The 7,496-nt window shown below is 37.0% G+C and overlaps 1 non-coding gene across 1 annotated transcript; it reads left to right on the top strand.

Moving 5' to 3' along the window:
- The first annotated feature begins 1,268 nt into the window (after positions 1-1,268).
- LOC136204963 (small nucleolar RNA R71) lies at positions 1,269-1,375 on the top strand. Its single transcript, XR_010675773.1, has one exon. It is a non-coding gene; the product is annotated as a small nucleolar RNA R71 (small nucleolar RNA).
- The last annotated feature ends 6,121 nt before the right edge of the window (positions 1,376-7,496 follow it).

Raw genomic sequence — 7,496 nt, 5'->3', positions numbered from 1 at the left:
GCACACATTGTGATCGTGTGCCATGAATAAAGAGGTCCTTTATTGCCTTTTATTTTTCCTCTCAATCATTTTCTTTTATTCAACATTTTATTTCAATGTGCATGCGAGTTTCCTCAGCCAATAATATTTTCAATCAACACGGCTTGCATGAGGCAAATTCTTGGCTCTTTAAGCACATAGTGAAGGGATTATGGTTATTCACAGGCTAAGTTAACAAAAGAAAAGGGTAAGGCTCAAATGGTTCATCCTACTATGTGAGTGATATGCACGAGTTATGTCTTTAATGGTTGACTTGGGTGCCTAGCCTCACCGGATAAGGTACACGTGGTACGTAGGGAGGGGGTGGTTTGTACCTCTTCCCTTGTTCCTCCTGGTCTCGATCAATGGTCAATTCTACCACGGCTGGCTCTTCCCAGCTAGGAACAACTTGTTCTTTCTTTTCTTTAGTGTTTTGAGAGGTACCTGCACAATTAGCACTTTTATCAGTCGACAAAGGAGGGTGAGTTTCCTTACCAGACCGCAAAATGATGGCTATGACATCTCCTTTAGGGTTTGGTTCGGTATTACTTGCCATTATCCCTTTTCCTTTTGATGAAGACGCAGCAATTTGATGGACTTGTGTCTCTAAATTTTTTATTGAAGCTTGTGTCTGCTTCATGAATTGCATCATCATGGTCTTCATGTCCTGTTCTACATCTTCCTTTGGTGGAACAGGCTGTTTATAAGGTTGTTGAGGCTGCATTTGGTAATGTCCTCCTTGTTGCTGCTGGTACATTGGTTGTTCCTGCTGATTCGGCTGTCCAGTCCATCCGAAGTTTGGATGATTTCTTGTAGCAGTGTTGTAAGTATTGGAGTATGGGTTTGGTGGGTTCCTTTGATTATATCCAGCATAATCACATTGTTCCTGCTCACCTTTCCCTTGCTTGACTCCAGGACAGTTGATGTTGAAGTGAGGCCCTCCACAAAAATCACAAACATCATTGAATGGTGGTTCGCAGTGAATGGATGATACATTAATCTTGCTGAGCTGCCTTGCAAGCTGTTCCACCTGGGTGGCCAGTTTCGACACAACATCCTCATTCCCCGCTCTTTTTCCTTCACTCCTAGCTGAGTGCCAGTTATAGCTTGTGCTTATGACTCTCTCAATAAGGTCGTACAAGGCTTGTGGTTCAAGATCTTCAGGGTTACCATTGGCAATGGATTCAATCTAGATTTTATAAATGTTGGTGACTCCATTGTAAAAATTCTGTACTTGCATCCACATGGGGATGCCATGATTCGGTACCCTCCTTAATAGCTCTTTGTACCTTTCCCATGCCTCGGCTAAGGATTCATCATCTTCTTGGACAAAATGAGATACCTCATTTCTGAGTTTGATGGCCTGTCTAGGTGGAAAGTATTTCATTAGAAAAGCACAGGCCATATCTTCCCAAGTGGTAATGGTTCCTGGCTGTAGGTTCTTTAGCCAATTCTTTGCTTTATCTTTGAGAGAAAAAAGAAACAACTTTAGCCTTATCACTTCATCGGAGACTCCTCGGTTTAATCGGAAAGTGTTGCATAGTGTAATGAACTCCTAGATATGCCCGTTTGGATCTTCCGACTGGTATCCATTGAATTGCACTGCTGCCTGCAACATTTGTATCATAGATGCTTTTACTTCAAACATGTTGTTCCCTTCGTTAGGCAACACAATGCACGACGAGTGTCCTTCCGTGGTTGGTCTGGAATAGTCTCCGATCCTCATAACTGGAGGATTGTTGTTCTCTCCTTCCTCTTCTTGATTAGGTTGAACTGGTTGTTCTGGTGGTACTCTTCCAGCCATCCTTCTTTCTCTTTGTCGCTCTATTTGTCTTGCTCGTCGAGCTCCCGCTCGGTTTCGTCTACACGTTCTCTCTAACTCAAGATCGATAGGAAAAGCTGGTGGTCCAGCTCTGCGCATAGACACTGGGAGCACTACTTTTGGCTGCACGACTTAGCAAACAGATTAAAAACACCTTGTTTTACAGAAATTTTCAGATAAATTTTGTTGCTTTCAATCCCCGGCAATGGTGCCAAAAACTTGTTGTCCTCTGAATAGACTCTAGCAAGTGCACTAGATACAAGTAATAAAGTGATAAATAGAGTATCGTCTCCACAGGGATTGAGGACCAAATTTTACTAGAAAAAAACCTTGCAGAACAGTGTGTTCGTGGTGTGTGAATTCTTTAGATTCAAAGATATTGTGAATAGGTAACAAAGTCAATGATTTAACTTATAAAAACGATTACTTGATAGTGGATAAAAGGTAGAACAGGTTAGGCACAGCGGAACATGTTACTTTTGTTGGGGTTTATTGTCCTATAGACAATTGTTATAGGATACAAACTTAATGTAAATGAAGTGTTCTTTATATCATTTGTTTTAATGATATATATGTTTTATAACTATATAAAGGCAATCCCTTTTAAGCACTAAATAAAGTCTAATAAAAGGAAATCCGTAAATTTGTTTAAAGTGATCATAAAGTGTTCATACAAGCATGAAGTGAGACTAAACTTTATGATAAACTAATAAACTTAAAACCACCCCAAGTCAAGTGATATGCCCAGGATTGACATATCACTGTTGAGACTTGCATGTAACAATGTCTTCTGTCCGACAGAAAGCTGATCTCACAAGCTTCATATATATAGATATCTGGACAGTTACGTGGATCCAATGAAAGGGAGTTCATTAGGATTGGAGATCCGATTTGAGATAACATGATGGGTAGATTCATCCTTGTCACATGTTCATCTCATTGGTATTAATAGGTATAACTAATCCTCAGACACAAAGGAATATTAATTGGTATTCTGGATTACGGAATGTGACGCTTTGACTCTGGTGTAACACGATCCTTAACAGAGATGACTCTGGGGTGTGAACAGTAGACGTTGGGTATCACATGAAGTGATTGCGGGATCGTTATATATTGGATTGAGCATTTATCACTCCCGATAAATGGGAGATACATCCAAGGATCGCTTGTGGAAGACTCGACTCTAAATCCTTGCAATGTGATAGCTTAAGACTTGAAATACAGATTTCACTTAACCTATCTATTTGAGTTGACTCGGCCTGTACAATTAAAACGAACGTCTCGCTATATGTGACTTGACATCATCCATAGTCATAAGATTCAGTTCAAGGATGTAGTTGATAAAGGATCGAATTATACTGTAACTAATACGGAAAGGTTAACGACAGAATCAACCTGTCTTTTTATGGCTCTAGGGGAATGATTACGGACTTGCTAATCATATACTCTGTACATCATTCCGTTATGCAAAGATTAAATATAATTCTTTGAAAATTAATTTAATAGTTGCATACGGCCAGTAGTAATAGGAACCTAATGGGTCACACATAAGACTTGGAACCTAAAAGAGAGATAGATGTTAATTAATTGATGGAAGCCCAATTGAGCCCAATGAGGCCCATGGACCATGGGGGGTCGAAATTCATGTATGGTACATGAATAATTAATTTGATTTTAATCAATCCTAATTAGATTAGGATTATGAATTAAATTCATTAAGAGATAAATAAGTTAGGAGTTTTAATTAGATTATAATACTCCTATTATTATCCAATAAGGTTATTATTATTATCCTTAATATGTTAGATATATAATGAGATAATAAATTAGGAATTCTATGCCGAATTGAATTCTTATTCAGTAACCTAATTCTATCTAACTAGGGATTAGATACAAGAGATTATAAATACCCCCCCCCCCCCCACTATGTGATATTCGAAATGCTTCAACCCTAATCCAAGGCTAGTGATTTTCGAAACCTACCCTAAAGAAAGAAAGAGAATTTTCGACCCCTAGTTCGAGGACGAGATTTTCTACGGCTTCCTTCCGATCAATTGATTTCATCTATTGCTTTTATCCTTGATCTTGTGTTGATTAATTAGAGGCAATCTATTTTGGTTGCTATTCAACAGTTGATTCTAACTTAATCTTCTCGTGTTTTATTTCGTGCTTGGGAACTCGGAGAAGAGTTGTGGGCACTTCATTAACAACGGTAGATTGATCATCAAAAGGTAATTCTTCTTATCCCTCTTTATATGAAATAACGATTAACGGATCCTAGGGTTAACGGAAATAGGTTAAAAATTTTATATTTCCGCTGCTATACCTTAGCCTAATTTCCAACAGTGGTATCAGAGACATCGTTAAATCCGTTATTTCATATATGAAAATTTAGAAGTTTTTCAATAGGATTGAATAAATATTTATAGTTAGGATTAATTAACAAATTGTTTTGATTAATTAATTCTAAAGATAAATAAGTTTTAATTAATTTTAATTAAAATAGATTATGCGTATTTTCCTAATTATTTTGGTTGATAATCATCATAACAAAATCTATTAGTTTTATAGTTAGATTGATAAAATCAGTTTTATTAATTCTAAAGATAAAACAGAAATCTATAGTAGTTTTTCCTATTTTCTGAAAATTGTTTTAAAACCGTTTTAGAACTGATATATATATATTTAAAATTTTTATAAAAAAAAATTGCGACAGCACGCGGCTGCTGTCTCGCGGCAGCAGCCGCGTTGGGCGCCTGGCCGCCGCTGCCGCAAGGCAGCGGCGGTTTAGCAGCCCACCCTCGGGCCCGGCCCGAGACCCACTTGAATTTTAAATTGTTTAAAATCAGTTTTTATATATATTTGAATATATATGTTTTAGAAATTGATAGTTTTCTGTTTTGATTATCGAATGAAAATTTGTTTAAAAGTTTGTTTTACCAATTTGTAAATCAAAATGTTAAATGAATTGAAATCAAAATAATTGGGACGTGCATAATTGACGTTTTGTATAGTTATATTAATCTAAGGATTAATATAAAGATACGAAACTATTAGAAGTAAAATTGGATGAAAGTTAATTTAATAAGATAATGTGATTAACCTAAATATTACATAAAATAGTTATGTAATCAACCAATTAAATTTATTTAATTGAGTCTATGCATGTTTGGAGTTATGGACATATTTGGACCCTCTTTTAGTCTTTTGGTATTTTTGAAATAGGGCCTGCGACTCCTGCCTTTCTACTATCTATTGTAATTTCTCCTCTCATCTAATTCCCTTCAATTCAATTGAAGTTTTCTTTAGTAGTATAGAAATTAATATGTAATTTCAAGGTGCCATGGAGAAGACGGAGGACCTAAAGAGAAATATGTAATAGTTAGTATTTCCTTAGGTTTGCCCTTTTATTCCGTCTCTGGCTCGACGGAATAATTTAGATGATATGTCCATAACGCCAATGTATGTGAATGTATGTGTCTGATGTATGCTAAAGCAAATCAAGACTAAGTTAGATTATGAGACCTAAAATAAAATCCCTCATTAAAAAGTTAAGTAAATAAACAAGTTATTAAAATCGGTTGCCCCTCCCTAATATTATAATTCAGCCGGCAGTACTGGGGGCCTTTGGGTTGTTGAGCAAACTCAAGCTCAGGGTCTTACGGTAACACCTGAATTATCGAAAATTACTTTTCATGAATATGGGGTAATACTTAAATTAGATTATGATAATTGGATGAGCAAACTCATGTTGTCATAAACTAATGGGCAATATGTATGGGATTAATGTGAATAGCATATTAGTTACTAATGTGGTTAGTAACCCAATAACCTAGGAATCACATTAAAGATGTGATTGATTACATGAATCTACCTAACAAATGAGACTAGCTTGTTGAGCAAACTCAAGGCGAAATCTCAAGAGTTAGGATCCTAGATCACTAAAGGATTTGTGAAATTCTTCGAATTAATATGGAGGGCTATTAATTTGGCAAAATAGTGGGAGCAATCTAAAATAAACTAAAAGGCCTATAATTTTAGATTGATATACTTTAAGCAAATGAATGACATACATTTACTCTTTCTCACTCTCAGGTTTAATTAAACACACTCTTAAAATCATGACTAACACCAATCTGCAAAATATTCTTACCGATAACAAATTGAATGGTTCAAACTTCACCGACTGGTATCGCAACCTCAAAATTGTTTTGAAGTTCGAGAGGAAAGGGTATGTACTTGATACACCGATACCCCCTTACCCAACGGATGATGCTCCCTACCAATAATTTTATGCTTACTTGAAGTATAAATCTGATGACGATCAAACGTGAGACATCATACTTGCATCCTTGACACCGGAAGTAAAAAGGCAACTACATTCAGATATGGATGCCTATTCCATGGTCAAGCACCTAAAAGAGTTATTTGTGAATGAAACTAGGTGCGAGCGCTTCGAAATAACAAAGGAGTTATATAAAAGCAAGATGCATGTGGGCACATCTGTAATGGCACACTGTGCCAAGATGATCAGCCTTATCACCAAGTTTTCTAGTATTGGAGATGCGATGGACCATGAACTAATTGAAAACTTACTTCTTCAGTCCCTCCTCGAGAGTTACTCACAGTTCATCATGAACTACCAAATGAGTGGCTTGCAAACCTCTCTTGTAGAGCTTGCACATATGCTCGAGTCAGTCGAGCCCATTATAAAAGAAAACGAGGAGATATTGGCCCTTGCTATTGAAGGATCAAGGAAAAGGAAAGGGATCTCTCCCAATCCAAACCATCTTAATAAAGGCAAGGAGGCTGTGCTCACCGAAACGAAGGGAAAGGAATTAAAGAAGCCCGAAGGAAAGTGCTACTATTGTGGTGACTTGGGGCATTAGAAGAGGAACTGCATGGAGTACCTAACCTTCCTCAAGAAGGAAAATGGAGGTGCTTCAGCATCTGGTATGTTTTATATTGAAATAAATACAGTTTCACAGTCTGAATCTTGGGTACTTGATACCGGATGTGGATCTCATATTTGTACAAATATGCAGGAGCTAAAACAGACTAAGGAACTAATGAAAGGAAGCATAAACTTGCGAGTGGGAAATGGAGCAAGAGTTGCCGCCCTCGCAATTGGAGATTATGTTTTGAATTTGCCCTCTGGGCTTGTAATAGAATTAAGGAACTGTTTGTATGTTCCACAAATGTCTCGCAACATTATTTCTATTAGCCGTCTTGTTGACGACGGTTTTCATATTTCAATAAAAGACAAACATTGCGATTTTTATAAAGATTCGATCTTTTATTTTTCAGGAATATCACAAAATGGGATTTATGTGTTAGATGACAAAATTTCTGCTTTCGCAATTGATACCAAAAGACATAAGCTAGATAATTCAACTTACTTGTGGCATTGTCGTTTAGGCCATATAAACAAGAGACGCATGCTAAAGCTACATTCGGATGGGCTTATAGATCCAATCGATCCCGAATCATTGGAAACATGCGAATCATGTTTAAAAGGTAAAATGACAAAGACACCCTTTAGCAATAAAGGTGAGCGTGTATCAGACACTCTAGGACTCATTCATTCAGATGTATGCGGTCCTATGTCAGTCCAAGCAAGAGGAGGATTCAGATTCTTCACAAGCTTCATAGATGA

This window comes from Euphorbia lathyris, chromosome 8 (genome assembly GCF_963576675.1).
Source record: "Euphorbia lathyris chromosome 8, ddEupLath1.1, whole genome shotgun sequence".
NCBI classification, from domain to species: Eukaryota; Viridiplantae; Streptophyta; class Magnoliopsida; order Malpighiales; family Euphorbiaceae; genus Euphorbia; species Euphorbia lathyris.
The sequence above is the reverse complement of the archived record's forward strand: the minus strand, read 5'-3'. Positions and strand labels throughout refer to the sequence as shown.